The 16,106-nt window shown below is 38.6% G+C and overlaps 1 protein-coding gene across 1 annotated transcript in view; it reads left to right on the top strand.

Annotated features, from left to right (window-relative positions):
* The window catches only part of fam20cl (family with sequence similarity 20 member C, like), a 588,191-nt gene that overhangs the window by 52,297 nt on the left and 519,788 nt on the right, over positions 1-16,106 (top strand). The window lies entirely within an intron of this gene.

Here is a 16,106-nt window from a genome sequence, read left to right as displayed (position 1 = left end):
AAATGCAGAGGCCCCCCTGCAGGGATCGCTGACGGGGCCCCCTGATGAAGGGGGGGGGTACGCAGAGAGGTGATCTGCTCTCGTGCTGCAGGTGGGAGAGGCTGCTGTACAAGGACTGACCGCTTGAGACCGCTCCACCGCTTGAGAGGTGTTCAGAGAACACAGACGTGTGAACTTTGGTTCCGACCACAGTTGTTCCCAAGAGTTTGATTATTGCGTTTGCTGGTGGATTTTTAATTATTGAAAATCACGACGACGCTGGGCCCCCTAATCACGCGGGTCATGTCTTCACTATCACCCCCTTGCTCGAGTTTAACTAATTTTTGTTTGATACTTTTGTTTGAATTTGTTCCTTTAATATATTATTTTTATTAGTGTAAATATTTATCTTTTTTTGTATATTTGGGCATTATTCTGGTTTTACTTTTGTACATTAAATCACTCTTGTTGGCAGTTCTGTTGCTTACACCCTCACATTGTGAAATTACCACACTTTTTAAATGTTTTTCCTTACAAGTAAGGCTTTGTCTACGACACGAATTCTATTCCTGTACTCAACTGGAAAACTAAAATGTTTCCACACAGATGACTTAAATGTGTCTGGGGGATCTGCAATCTCAGTACTATGTGAAGCAGCCATCCTGCGTCCAGTAGTAACAAGTGTGATGCTTACTCAAGTCACATGACATAACATGCACTAAAATATTAACTTTAGAATCTAATATTTAGAACAAATCCACATCATTACTAAAACAATTTTCATCAAATATTATAATAAAGATGTGTTTAAATTGGTTCAATTAGTTAGAGACAAGTGACGTCAACCTCAACAATGGGCAGCAGGGGGCGTGAGAGTACCGCGGTGGTTGGTGTATCGCGATATTTCGGTTCGGTTTTAATATCGTTACACCCCTAAAGTATATATATATATATATATATATATATATATATATATATATATATATATGTATGTGTATATAAATAAATCATGGGAAAACACCAGTGAAAGAGTCAATCCTTTATTGAACCAGGGAGCTACAGTAAGAGCTTTCCATCATCGGGTCGCTGCGCTGCTTGACGGAGTGCTACGGACGGCAATTAAAAGGACTTCTGGCGTCGGTGCGCTCGTTGGAAACGGTGTGATTGCTCGCTACGGATCAAGATAAAGCGGACTTTAAACGGACGGAGCTACAAGGCTACACACAGCTGCACGGACTGATCTAACGGACTTACGGCATACAACGGCTTTAAACTAGTTTGAGGATCGCAGTGAGTACTAAAACAAAGAAACTAACTGAACTTTTAAAGGGACAATTTCTCGATTATGGTGGGTGTGTTTTTAAAGGGCAATTAACGTTGTTGTGTGTGTTTAAGTCACTTGTTAAATGAATTGTGATCTATCAAAGTGTTTAACTATGCATTTTAATGCCTTTTTGTATATGGTTAAAGTGAGTGGTTAATTTCGACCTAAATTTATTGTGTAATAATAATAATCGACCTAAAATTATTGTGGGGTATTCATTTATAGATCCAAAATGTCAAAATCAGATGTAGGTTCAAAGAAGCACACTAAGCAAGCTGATATGGAAACTAGGAGTAAAAATACAGGACGTTCAACACGTGTACAGGTCCCTACTGAAAAATTTTTAGCTTATCAGCAGGAAGAGCAACAAAAAAAGAAGAAAAAGGTTGTTTCTTTGTATGATAAATGGAAAATTGAAGCCCGTAATGCACGTGAGCAACTTAAATTGGATCTATCAGACACTCAATTAGCTATTTTAATTGAAACTTTGGAAATTGCTAAAAATAAGGTTCTCAGTGCTTATGATGAATTCAGGAAACAAACATTACCTGATGTTGAGATGAGACAAAAAATGGATTCATTTGAAGCAGTTACAACTGATGTGACCAGAATTGTTAATGAAAGAATAGCAGGAATAGACGGTGATTACAGTTATGAGAGGGAAAAGGAACGTCTTAGTGCTTTGAGTTATAAGTATGCTAATTCAATTTTTGGTTCAACAGCTTCACAAAATAGTCAAGAAATCAGTGATCATTCAAGTCATTGCTCTGTTTTATCAGACTTAGAGGCGAAGCGTGTAGATGCTGCAGCAGAAGTAGCAGCCAAACAAGCTGCATATAATTCTTTAATGGCAGAAACTAAGCAAAAAGAGAAAATAAAACCGTTAGAAGATCAGCATAAAAAAGCCCTTGAAGTTGAGTTTAAAGAATTAGAGCAAATTCAAGTGCAAAAGGATTTAAAAGTAGCTCAAGCTAAACTGGATGTTTACAGTGAAGAAGTTGAGAAAATAACCAGCTCTTTAAATGATTGTAGTAGTGCGAGTGGATCGGAGTTGTCTCAAGGAAATGAAAGGAAAGAAGTTAATCGACAGGAACAAAATGAGACCACAAATCCATCAGTTAAAGCATCAACTTCTGAATTCTCTGCTCTTGTTCAAGCACTTCAAGATGGCATATCTGCAAGCAAACTTCCAGTTCCAGAGCCTCCTATTTTTACAGGTGATCCTATTCACTTTATTGAGTTTAAGCAATCCTTTATGGCACTTATTGATAAGAAAGGGATTTCCTCTGCTGATAAGATGTTTTATCTCAAGAAATATGTGAGTGGGCCTGCGCGGAAAGCCTTGGATGGCACTTTCTTCAGAACTGATGATGAAGTCTACAAAGATGCTTGGGATAAGTTAATTGATCGGTACGGCCATCCATTTATTATTCAAAAGGCGTTCAGAGAACGTTTAGCAAATTGGCCTAAAATCCACCCAAAGGATGCCATGGGACTTCAAGCTTTCTCAGATTTTCTGAATGCATGTCGTGGTGCACTACCTCATCTTAAGGGTCTTCAGACCTTAAACGATTATCAAGAGAATCAAAAACTTGTGCAAAAGTTACCTGATTGGGCAATTAGTAGATGGAATCGTCAAGTCACACAATCTATCACCAATAATCATGAATATCCCACTTTTGATGAATTTGCTGTGTTTGTGTCAACTGAAGCGGATGTAGCATGTAATCCAGTTACTTCCTTCCATGCTCTTCACAATTCAGGATATACAGATGAGAAGGTAAACCTGAAAGAAGTCAAGAAAAATAGAGTACGGGTTTTGGCTACTCAATCAAACACTGAAGAGAATGTGATTAAGTCTTCTAACAAAACTCAATGTGTGTTCTGTCAGAAAATTAATCATCAACTTGACAATTGTTCTAAATTTCTCAGTAGACCACTAGAAGAACGACAGCAATACATCCAAGAAAAGAAGCTTTGTTATGGATGCCTGAATTTTGGACACAGCGCAAAAGTATGTCGATATCGTCTAACATGTGATACCTGTAACAAGAAGCATCCAACTAGTTTGCACAATAACAACTTTGTGAAAATGGTAAGAACTTCATCTTCTGCAGTTCAAACGCAAAACGATTCTGAAGGTACGGCTAATGCAGTGACATTAAATGTAGCTGGAGAAGAACCTGGTGTGTGTACTTCTATGATTGTCCCTGTTTGGGTATCTGCGAAACATAATCCAAGTTGTGAATAATTGGTATATGCGCTGTTGGATTCTCAGAGTGACACAACTTTCATTGATAAAAGTGTGAGTTATTCATTGAAAGCTGCATCATTTCCAGTGAAACTAAAACTGACAACAATGCTTGGAAGGGATACGGTACTTCAAAGTGAGAGAGTGACTGGACTTCAGGTGAGAGCTTATAAGTCTAGTGACTATATCGATTTACCAGCCACTTATACTAAAGATTGTATTCCAGCAAATCGCAACCATATTCCCATGAATGAGGTTGCTGAACATTGGAAGCATCTTTCAGTCATCGCAGACAAAATACCTCCACTACAGGATTGTGATGTTGGCCTGTTAATCGGCTACAACTGTTCAAGATCAATGATTCCCAGAGAAGTGATAGCAGGAGGAGACGACGAGCCCTATGCTGTTCAAACGGATCTTGGATGGAGTATAGTAGGTTGTTCACCACGCTCTGACTTATATAATGTTAGTAGATTGTGTCATCGCATATTAGTTAGGGAGCTTCCTTCTGTCACACCTGTCAACATAATACGGGCCCTTGAGAGTGATTTTAAAGATGCAGACGAAGATCCCAAGTATCCCAAGATGATATTCTCTTTCTTGAGAAATTAAAATCCGGCATAAGTAAAAACATTCACGGTCACTACCAAATGCCCCTTCCTTTCAAAGTAAGGCCGAAACTGCCTAATAACAAACGATGCGCTATGGTTAGACTCGAACACCTTAAAAGGAAGATGGTAAGAGATGAATCGTACATGAAGAGTTACAATCAGTTCATGAGTCAAATCTTTCAGAGAGGAGATGCTAAATAAGTGCACAGTAGTGGTAAGGAAGGAGAAACGTGGTACCTACCTCATCATGGTGTTTTTCATCCGAAAAAGGCAGACAAACTGCGTGTGGTCTTCGACTGTTCTGCAAGGCATGAAGGTTCATCCCTAAATGATCACTTGCTTCAAGGTCCTGATCTCATAAATAGTTTGCACAGCATTCTAATTCGATTTCGTCAACACCCCGTTGCACTTACTTGTGACGTTGAAAAAATGTATCATCAGTTACACGTAGATGAACCCGATAGAGATTTCATGCGATTTCTTTGGTGGAAGAATGGAGACATCACACAACCTGTTCATGAATTCCGTATGAAAGTTCATTTATTTGGGGCTGCTTCATCTTCAGGTTGTGCGAACTACGGCTTAAAACATCTTGCAACTGAAAATGGTGAGTTGTATCCACTGGGCTCACAGTTCTTCCTTAAGAACTTCGACGATGGAGTGATCAGTTTGGAAAATGTGCATGAAGCCATTCAGGTTGCAGACGAAGCGCGACGTCTCTGTGCATTAGGTGGTTTACGATTACATAAGTTCCTGTCTAATAATGAACTTGTATTGGAGGGCATCCCTCAATCGGAAAGGATGTGTGATGTAAGGGGTCTGGATCTTGCTTTTGATGAATTGCCATCAGAGAGAACACTTGGATTACAGTGGGATAGGGAATCTGACTGCTTCAACTTTAAAGTACACCTGAAAGAACAACCTGCCTCTCGGCCTGGCATATTATCTACTGTCGCTTCTGTTTATGACCCTTTAGGACTCATTGCACCTGTCCTTTTCAATGGAAAGCGAATTCTGCAAGAGATGTGCAAGAATGGCAGTGGTTGGGATGACCCTCTGATGTATGGACTGAGTTTAAGATGGGTAAAATGGAAACAAGATTTACAAAGCCTGCAAAATCTAAGCATACCACGCACATATGTACCATTGAATTTCGGTAAACCAATTAGTATTGAATTGCATCATTTCTCCGATGCTAGTACTGATGGATATGGTCAATGTTCTTATGTCAGAGTAAAGAATGAAGAAGGAAATGTTGATTGTGCACTTGTGATGGCAAAATCAAGAGTTGCACCTCTCAAAGTTGTAACAGTCCCTAGGTTGGAATTAGCCGCTGCTGTAGTCTCAGCGGAAGTAAGTAATGTACTCAAAAAGGAGCTAGATTATCCCGTTGCTAATGAGACATTTTGGACTGACTCTAAAGTGGTGCTGGGGTATATAAGCAATGAAGCACGCAGATTTCACACATTTGTTGCAAACCGGGTGCAAAGGATATGCCGCAGCACAAAAATCGAACAGTGGAGATATGTTCCGACGGAAAGAAATCCCGCTGACTATGCATCTAGGGGTCTCACTGTAAAGCAACTACTTGACTCTGATTGGTTTACCGGCCCAAAATTTCTGTGGGAAACTGAAATGTTTATTCCATCTGAGCCCGCTCCTGCTCTTCTATTGGGCGATCCAGAAGTAAAAAGCCTTTTTACTTTGAATACAGAGTGTCAAAACAGCTTCAATTTGGCTAACCGCTTAACAAAATTTTCTTCATGGACTAAGGCAGTTGGAGCTGTAGCTCGTCTCTTAAGGAGAGCCAACAAGGATAAATCTAGTAATCTTAGTACCATGCAAGAGAGACAAAAAGCAGAACTCCATATAATTAAATGCTTGCAAGAGAGTTCTTTTAAGGATGAGCTGAAGGAAATCAAGGGTGGGAGAGGTGTGTCATGTGGTGCATTACGTCCTCTTGACCCTTTCGTGGATCTTGATGGTGTGCTTAGGGTGGGAGGAAGACTTACTCGATCAAGTTACCCAGACTCTGTGAAGCATCTCATAATTATTCCAAAGACACATCAAATTACACAAATGATCGTTGCTCATTGTCACAACAAAGTTATGCATCAAGGAAAAGGATTTACTGTGAATGAAATTAGAAGTAATGGGTTCTGGATCCCAGGAATCAACAAAGTTGTTACATCCTTCATTAAAAGTTGTGTTATCTGCAGAAAACTCAGAAGACCAGTTGAGGAACAAAAAATGGCTGATCTTCCACCAGAAAGAGTCGATCCATCCCCTCTGTTTCTGTACACTGGGATGGATTGTTTTGGTCCGTTTTCAGTTAAGTCTGGGCGAAATATGCACAAAAGGTATGGCCTCCTGTTAACATGTCTTTGTTCCCGTGCCGTGCACATTGAACTGCTTAATGACTTGACAACTGATTCTTTTATAAATGCTCTACGTTGTTTTATCGGCATTAGAGGCACAGTTCGACAGCTGAGATCTGATCAAGGGACCAATTTTGTGGGAGCAAAAAATGAGCTGAAAGGTGCACTCAGTGAAATGGATCCAGAAAGAATAACTACTTTCCTTTTGGAAAATCAGTGCGAACTCATCATGAATACACCTCATGCAAGTCATGCTGGTGGCGTATGGGAACGTCAAATAAGAACAATAAGATCTGTTCTGAATGCGACCTTTGCTCTTTATCCAGGGAAATTAGATGACTCTTGTCTGAGAGCGTTTCTTTATGAAGCAATGGCAATTGTAAATAGCAGACCACTAACTGTTGATTGTTTGAATGATCCACAAAGCTTAAGACCCATTACTCCGAACAATCTGCTTACATTGAAGCCAGTGACTGCTCTGCCTCCACCAGGTAAATTTGTGGAGGAAGATGTGTATGCAAGAAAGAGGCGGAGACACGTGCAGTATTTAGCCGAACAGTTTTGGAGCTGTTGGCGCAAGGAATATTTAGCAAATATAGTGACTCGTCAGAAATGGAATATGCCTAAGAGAAACCTTCAAATTAATGACATTGTATTCGTGAAGGAAGAAAACTTGCCTAGAAATGAATGGAAGCTAGGTAGGATACAGGAAACTATTAGTAGTGGTGACAGGCTTATTAGAAAGGCTAAAGTGCTCTTAGTTTATAGTAAACTTGATGCAAAGGGAAAACGTACAACCAAGCAATCCATAGTTGAAAGAAAAGGTGCAAAAACTTGTATTGCTAAAGGAAGGAAATTAATAGTTAATTTAAAATAGTGTAAATAAGTGGATCATGAAATCGTTTTAAATTTTCTACATATTTATGGGTGTGTATTTATTATCATGGTGAAAAAAAAAATAGTATTTATAAAAAATAAAAAAGGGGGAAAAAGAAAAAAAAACACGTGAAGAGTTTGTTACTAGGAAATTATTTGTGACTTGTAATTTGGGTTTAATATTTGCATTCATAATTTGGTGGGAGTGTTAATAACTGACATGGTGTCTTTGTTATTGCATCTTTTCTACAATGTTTATATTGTGTGTGTGTGTGTGTGTGTGTATATACTTTCTCTCTCTCTTTTTCTTTCTCTCTCTCTCGCTCTCTCTCTCTCTTCTCTATTATATGTATTTTTGATATTTTTGGTATTCATTAGGGATGTAACGGTATTGTAAATACCGTCATACCGCAATATTAATTTTTTTCGATATTACCGAAGTCGCATGACTCGGTAAAACTATAGGTCTCCTGAGAAAATTTGCTCAGGCGAATGAAGCGAACGGGACGTAGCTGAAACTTCATTTCCCATCAGCCCCGGCGTGGCCATAATCCTTTGCGGTCTGTTGTCGCTACAGATCCAGTAATGCGGAAATGGAGTGTGCTGCTAGTAGCGGAGATGAAAAAAAGATGGAAATGATCGAACCTAAAGCGGGTGTTGTCGCCGCGCGCGTGCTGAATAGCGGTGCTGTCGCGCGCGTTCTGATCAGCTGTGTTGTGGCGCGCGTTCTGATCAGCTGTGTTGTGGCGCGCGTATTGTAAAGCGCCGAGGGGGGGTTGAGCGCGCATATTCAAGAGAGGTGTTGTCGCGCGCCTACTGAAGGGCTGGATTGGACGGAGGGTGTGTCGCGTCGCGGGGGCACTTTTGATCGTTTTGGAAGGGCATTTTCTATCCAAGACTAAAAAGGGCATGTGCACTGCACAGGTTGAGCCCTATGTGTGCACGTGCCTGCAAGTTGGGGAATACGACTAATAAAAGTCATGGGGACTGCAGAAACACAGCACACTGTTCAGATTGATTCAGACATTGACTTGTACCGCAAAGAGACCTCTATCTCACTCATGATTTGTCTTCTCAAGTGGGGGAAAGACAATGCACAATGTTACCCCACTGCTGTCAACCTGGGCCAAGTCATATCTCTCTTGTTCCAGAAACCTCAGTACCAAATGAGAGGGTTTTTTTTCTGTTGCAGGGGACATTGTAAATGCCCAGAGATACCAGCTTTTACCAGATTATAATTATATGATAATTTTCCTTTAAACCCATCTCTATCTAAGTGAGTGATTAAATGTTGAATGTGATGAGTTTTCAACAATACTAAATTGAAACTTTATTTTTTTACATGGTTTAATATTTTTTTGTTATTAAAATTGAAGTTAGTGTTTCAAAGCTAACAGATAGATGGCTAATTTGTATGTCATTGACACTTTTGGCACTTTTTTTGGAGTATTTTCAAAAGTTTTTTTTTTCCTGTAAATGATTCAATAAATACCGTACCGTGACATTCATACCGAGGTATTACCGAACCGTGAAATTCTGATACCGTTACATCCCTAGTATTCATGTTATGAAGTGTTCAGTGTAAAACCGGAAGTCTTTTATTTTGAATTAATTACCATTACGGATATAAACAGACACGGAAAGATCGCACATGATCACGGCGTCCCAGCTATGCGGTCTGCTACGGACTAAAGTTTAGCTTCTGGTTTGATTGGAGAACAAGTTACTGACACTTCATTTAATATGTTTGTTTGTTTATATTGAGTTTAAGTGATGTCTGTTTGTTTGTATATGGTTTTCATATTTGCTTACATTTGGTTTCATTTTCTCTTTGTATACAAGCTCTTACGGTGTTTGCCGTACGGTGTTTGGCCTAAGGTATAAGTGTTTGATGTTGACGACGGCGTCAGTGAAGTAAATGCTGCACTGAAATAAATCATGGGAAAACACCAGTGAAGGAGTCAATCCTTTATTGAACCAGGGAACTACACTCTGAATTTTAATATCTGTTCTCTGTCACACAAAGCCACAGGTGTTATAAAGCTGGGTGGTATGGTCTGGCTAAGCAGACTAACATGAGTTTATATTTTTAATCAAAAAAGGATTAAATTGATGCATAAAACCAAGTTACAAAACATCTCTCTCTCTCTCTCTCTCTCTCTCTCTCTCTCTATATATATATATATATATATATATATATATATATATATATGTATATGTATATGTATATGTATATATATATATATATGTATATGTGTGTGTGTGTGTGTGTGTGTGTGTGTGTGGGAGAGGGGTTGTGTTGCTTGTGTTTGGAGCAATGTTATGTGGATTTGTTATTTACATTTTTATTAAAAAAAAAAAAAACTACATTCCCATTTGTTTCTGTCTCTTTATTTACATTATTTTACAACAAAATCTTCTCTAATCTTCTTACATCTAGGTTTATCTAGTTCCTTAAGCATCCACTTCTAACTTTAGCCTGCCAACATCACTATCCTCCAAGGCTATTGACTTCTTTTACTTATCACTGCTTTGCGCTCTGCAACAGTTATTGTTTCACTCTTTATAATGTTGGTTGTGGGTCTACTTTTGTGTGCAGAAGGTTCTGGAGGAAGTGGAAGCAGAGCTCCGAGACCTCCAGATGAAACGCAAACAGCTGTAGGCAAAAGTATTTAGATGCAGCTTTGATAATGTAAGCTGAGACTGCATATCTCAGTGATGCAATGTCAGACACAATGCACTCAATAGAGCTAGTGATGTCACTGAGGGTTAATGGTGGGCTTAGTTGTGCATATTAAAAAGCATTAGATGCAGCTCAGATTTCACTGCACCAGGTCTGCATTCAGACCCCTCTCACTGCAGGAGCAGAAAGCTAAAGTAGTTTATGTTTTCATGACCTCTAGACTGGATGTAAAGCATCTGCTATTAATAAGCTTCAGTTAGTGCAAAATGCAGCTGCCAGAGTTCTTTCTAGGTGGTTTAAGTCTCACCTTTGTCAGTTGGTGTTTCTGTGTGGAGTTTGCATGTTCTCCCCGCGTTTGCGTGGGTTTCCTCTGGGTGCTCCAGTTTCCCTCGCACAGGGGTGCTGCAAGCAATTTTGGGCCCCATGAAAAAAATATGAGGATGGGCTCTCTACTACCAAGCTAACTATCCAAACTCTTTTTCTGCAATGTAGTTATAGTACTGACCTACACTGTGCATTTTATTATTGATTTTGTCCACTACAGTATTTAGTAAGAGAACAGCCGTGGCTGTAGTTAGCAGATGATTTATAGTTTAAATGTAAATGTTGTACAAAAAAAGGAACAGTAATCAAATATTCACTGAAAATTGTACATTTTTTAAACACACAAAGTGTAACTATTTAAATGACTGTACAGCAATGGTGTCTCATACAATGTGCAATACACTGGAACATGAAAAAAATCTATAAGACACAAAATTATATTACAATAAGACCCATAAATAAGTGTTCTTTTGTTTAAACTGACCGTTACTTAAATGGCAAAACCCTGACCTTGCTGGCAAAATCTTCAATCAAATAAAAGAAAATAACAAACAAATTGATATTAGAAGAGTGCAAAATCCAGCACACTGCAAACCAAATAAACACAACATCAAGAAATTTGAAACAGTCTGTTGATTAACCTGACAGTGACTTAAATTCCAAGTGCCAAATGCCTGGCCTTCTTGCTTGCAAAATCCTCAATCAAATCTTTGAAATCCAGACTTAAAGCCAACTGGCTTTCAATGGACAGCAAGGTTGTTTAACCTGTCCTGAGACATGGTTGCTGCTCTGGAGTTGCTTTTTATGATTTGCAATTAAGAGAGCAAGAGGAGAAAATCAGATTGGAAGGTGACGATGTATTGCATTCAGATGCCCGGTTTCATCCTCAAACCGAGGTGTGAGGTCCCTGGTATACTTCCTTATGAGTTGCAATTTTAGAGTCCCTCATCTGCCCCACTTTTATCATGGCAGCAAAATCCTCTACCGTGCTTGCAGTTGTTTGGAAGCATGTGCAAATTACAAATAATGTGGTCCAAGGCAGTTAAAAAAAAAACAGTGTTGTAAAACACTTTGTCAGCACTGTGCTTCTGACTTTCTTCAGGGTCAAGGTTCTCATCAGAGAATCTTTCTCTCTTCCTCCTCATTAAATTTAGGTGGCACCCCCATCTGATTGGCAACCAAGGATGCCTCTGAGAGGAGAGTATTCCAGCTATCTCTAAAGTCAGGTCAGATCACACGATTTTGATTGTCGGTTACGAAAGTCACAATCAGTCACAAATGTTGCTATAACAATATTTTTTTTAATCTCAATTTCAATTTTTTTTTGTCTTATTACAATTTCAATAAACACTGATGCTTGTGTAACCCAGGTTACTGAAGTCCTTATTAAGCCCTTTAACCAAATAAATAAATAAGAACAATAACTGGAGTACATGTAAAATAATTTTATTTGTATTTTGTAATAGTCACAATGTTATCAAAAAGAAAAAAAGAAACATTATATAATCGTAGAATACAGATAAAATTAAATGCATCTATTTAACTGCGAGTGAAAAAAATACTAGCTCCGCCTCCCGGAATGACGTCATCTGCGCGCGTTGAGTTGAGAGAGAGAGGCAGAGTCACAGCGTGAGAGAGGAGTGAAACGAGAGAAACGTGAACAGCTGAAGCGAGCTCGCGGCCCGCGTCGTGTATAGCTGTAAAATTTGAGAAATTAGAAGTAAAACAAGCAGTTGAAACTTGATTTAGTTGCAGTAATATACTACTGTCCGTACTCAAACCCCCAATCGCGTTTGGACCAAGGACAGGAATCGTCTGAAGCACAGATCTGATTAGGCTGTATTTTTTTTTTGGTTCATAAGTGATTTTTTCTTCAACTATAACTACTATATTTCTTGGTGAGTGAATTTTATATTATTGTATTTCACTAAAAGTGATTGTTATAAGTCATTTATGGTGTAAATGGTTCATAAATATAGTCTGAATGTATGTTAAATGGTTAAAATGCACATTAATGTGAATCTAAGTGTGGATTAAGAGCAAATCTGCTGTTTAAATGTTTTTGGGAAGTGTATTAGTGTTACAAACGGACATCTGCAGTTGTCCATGTGCTCTTTTAGCATGTGCAAATGGCTCACATGTGTTTTGCTAACCGTGTGCTTAAACTAGCATGCTAACAGAATGTGAGTGTATCTATTAAGATGTTTTTTCAGTTTAATAGCTATATACAAATACGAAATTGCAATTGTAGTGAAGATAATGTGGTTTAATATGAGAGTTGATACTTTATTGTACATTTATCCTATTTTATTTAAAATGGTTAAGTTTATGTGAGAACTGATTGTATGCACTGATTTATATTCATTGTTGAAAGGTGAATGGAAATTAATGGTGCCTTTCCACCTTGTCTTGTTAAGGTTGGGGTTTTTTTTTGTGTGTTCTTTTCCTCTGTTTTTGTTTTTCCATCTTCTCTGTTCGTGATCCTGACACCTGACATTTGGAGTGTGGAGTTCTAGAAGTCCAAAGTATTCTTGTTTCTGCCATCTTGGAGGACATTCGCTGTTGGTGGAAACTGGCGAGCCGCCCGGTTTTATGGAACCAATATTTTGTGTTGCCCAATTCATCTGATTGGTAGGAAATTTGAGTTTATATTTTCCATCGTCTATCGGACACAGGAACGACTGGAAGCCAGAGTCATATTTACTTCTATTTTTCTGGAACTGAGCTACTAATCAGTGTTAAAACAAAACACTGCAACGGGTGCATTATAAACATTTGAGTTTATTGAACTGAACTTGAACATTTCACAACCAAACAGGTGATCAATCATATTTGTTTGATGGACTAGTGAATCATTTTGCCGAATCACTTTGGTATCTGACAAGAAATTATTTTCTGGGTTCAATTTTCTAGCCGTTTTTTTCCTAATTGAAGTGTTCCAATTATTACTATGGTCTTACTTACCTAAGGAGTGCTGAAGTTGTTTGTATTTACCTTTTACATTTTGTTTTTGTGAAGAAAACACTTGACATAGTGTGAAAAGCCTTTATTTTATTTTATTACTTTATATTTGGGGAAATATACATTTCAAAGTCCAAATTTGAGAATAATTAGTTTGTTATTTTATTTAATTTATTTCATTTCTCACTAATATTTACAATATAAATCATATATATTTTGATACAAAAATTCCTGTCTTGTGTCATCATTTCCCTTGTCTTGCTGCAAAGTTGGCTCCAGAGCGAACTTAAACTTCTGATAACTTGGTCCAAAGTTGATAGTATAATATTGTAATCTCCTTGGTTTCTATATCGTGCGGGTTACACTTGCAGACAACTAACTACATTATTTTAGGGCACTCCTTAGGATAGGATAAACCTTATGATTCCTTCAATATGATGCAGAATTATATGACTTAAAATGACTTGAATTAAATGACGTAAAAACTCTGAACAAACTATATATATATATATATATATATATATATATATATATATATATATATATATATATATATATATTAGTGAGAGTAAAAAGTATTTGATCCCTTGCTGCATTTGTTGGTTTGCCCACTAATAAAGACCTGATCATTCTGCACTTTTAATGGTAGATGTATTCTAACATGGAGAGACAGAATATCAAAAAAGAAAATCCAGAAAATAACTTTAAAGAAAATATATTAATTGATTTGTATTTCGTTGAGGGAAATAAGTATTTGATCCCCTAGTATGCATTAGGAGTTCTGGCTTTCACAGACCAGTTAGACACTCCCAATCAACTTGTTACCTGAATTGAAGACACCTGTTCTAACTAATCACCTGTGTGAAAGACACCAGTTCACAGAATCAGACAGATTCCAAACTCTCCAACATGCGTAAGACCAAAGAACTCTCTCAGGACCTCAGAGACAGGATTGTTGACCTGCACAAACCTGGATTGGGCTACAAAAACATTAGCAAGATGCTGGGTATTAAAGTAACAACCACTGGTGCAATTGTGAGAAAATTTAAGAAGTATAACCTGACCATCAATAGACCTCGGTCTGGTGCTCCACAGAAGATTTCACCTCGTGGGGAGGCAATGATTATAAGAACTGTGAGAAATCGGCCTGCAACCACACAGCGGGAGTTAGTGAATGACCTCAAAGCAGCTGGGACCACAGTTATCAGGAAAACAATTGGCAACACTTTGCACCCGAAAGTTTGCAGTGCCCGAAAGGTACCCCTGCTTAAGAAGGCACATGTGAAGGCCCGCCTAAAGTATGCCAATGATCACCTCAAAGAGATGAACTCTACTCGTCATGTGTGGAGGAAGAAAAATGCTGCCTATGACCCCAGGAACACTGTACCCACCGTCAAGCATGGAGGTGGAAGCATTATGTTTTGGGGGTGTTTCTCTGCCAAGGGCACAGGGCTACTTCACCGCATCAGTGGGAAGATGGATAGAGCCATGTACTGTGCAGTCCTGAGGGACAACCTCCTCCCCTCTGCCAGGAAGTTGAAAATGGGCCGTGGTTGGGTTTTCCAGCTTGACAACGACCGAAGCATACAGCAAAGGCAACAAAGGACTGGCTCAAGAAGAATCATATTAAGGTCATGGAGTGGCCCGGCCAGTCTCCGGACCTCAATCCAATCGAAAATCTATGGAGGGAGCTGAAGGTCCGAGTTGCCAAGTGACAGCCCACCAACCCTAATGATTTAGAGAGGATCTGCAAAGAAGAGTGGGCCAAAATCCCCCCTGATATGTGAGCTAACCTTGTAGTTAAGTACAACAAACGTCTGTCCGCTGTGCTTGCAAACAAAGGCTGTGCCACCAAGTATTAGGTGCTTTTGGCTGGAGGGATCAAATACTTATTTCCCTCAATGAAATACAAATCAATTCAAATATTTTCTTTAAAGTTATTTTCTGAATTTTCTTTTTGATATTCTGTCTCTCCATGTTAGAATACATCTACCATTAAAAGTATAGAATGAACATGTCTTTATTAGTGGGCAAACCAACAAAATCAAATACTTTTTACCCTCACTGTATATCTGTTTGTAGGTGCCGCTGCAATTTCAGACTGATAAGCCTTACCTCGTTTACTCAAGTATATTGAACACAAGTGAAGATATTTTGAAGAATGCTGCTAGCTGGCACTCATCGACTTCTAGTAGCAAAGACAACACTATAGATGTCAATGAGTGCAGCATTCTTCAACATATCTTCACTTGAGTAAAGGATGACAGATCTTTCATTGTTGGGAGAACTGGGAACACTAGCTAGTTCACTTCACTTATTAGCTAATATTTGAGTGTACTGTGCTGTGTGAATGTAACTCTAGCACAAACTGAAGCATAAGTGTGTTTCCATAACAGTTTTCCACAAAACTTTCACAATATTTTCTGAGTGTTGTTAAAAACTGTTGTGAAATGAAGACATTTCCATTCTAACCATTGTTCTGTGGCTAAAGCTCAACATTTGCTGGTCAGACATTGGGAAACCCCTGGCGCTAGTTCAGTAGATATTACAGTAGGATTACTTAAATCACAGTCAACACACTCTTATATTTCACATTATAGTCACACAAATGGCAGGGCAATGTGCTTTAAACATTACAAGATGCATCAATATTGTTCTATAAAGGCTAAATTGAGTCTGCAGTTTGTAAAACAGATCTTCTCTGTGTTGTTTTGTGTTG

The sequence above is a fragment of the Danio rerio genome, chromosome 22 (assembly GCF_052040795.2).
Source record: "Danio rerio strain M-AB ecotype USA chromosome 22, GRCz13ab, whole genome shotgun sequence".
Classification (NCBI taxonomy): Eukaryota; Metazoa; Chordata; class Actinopteri; order Cypriniformes; family Danionidae; genus Danio; species Danio rerio.
Note: the sequence above shows the minus strand (reverse complement) of the source record. Positions and strands in the feature narration are given on the sequence as shown.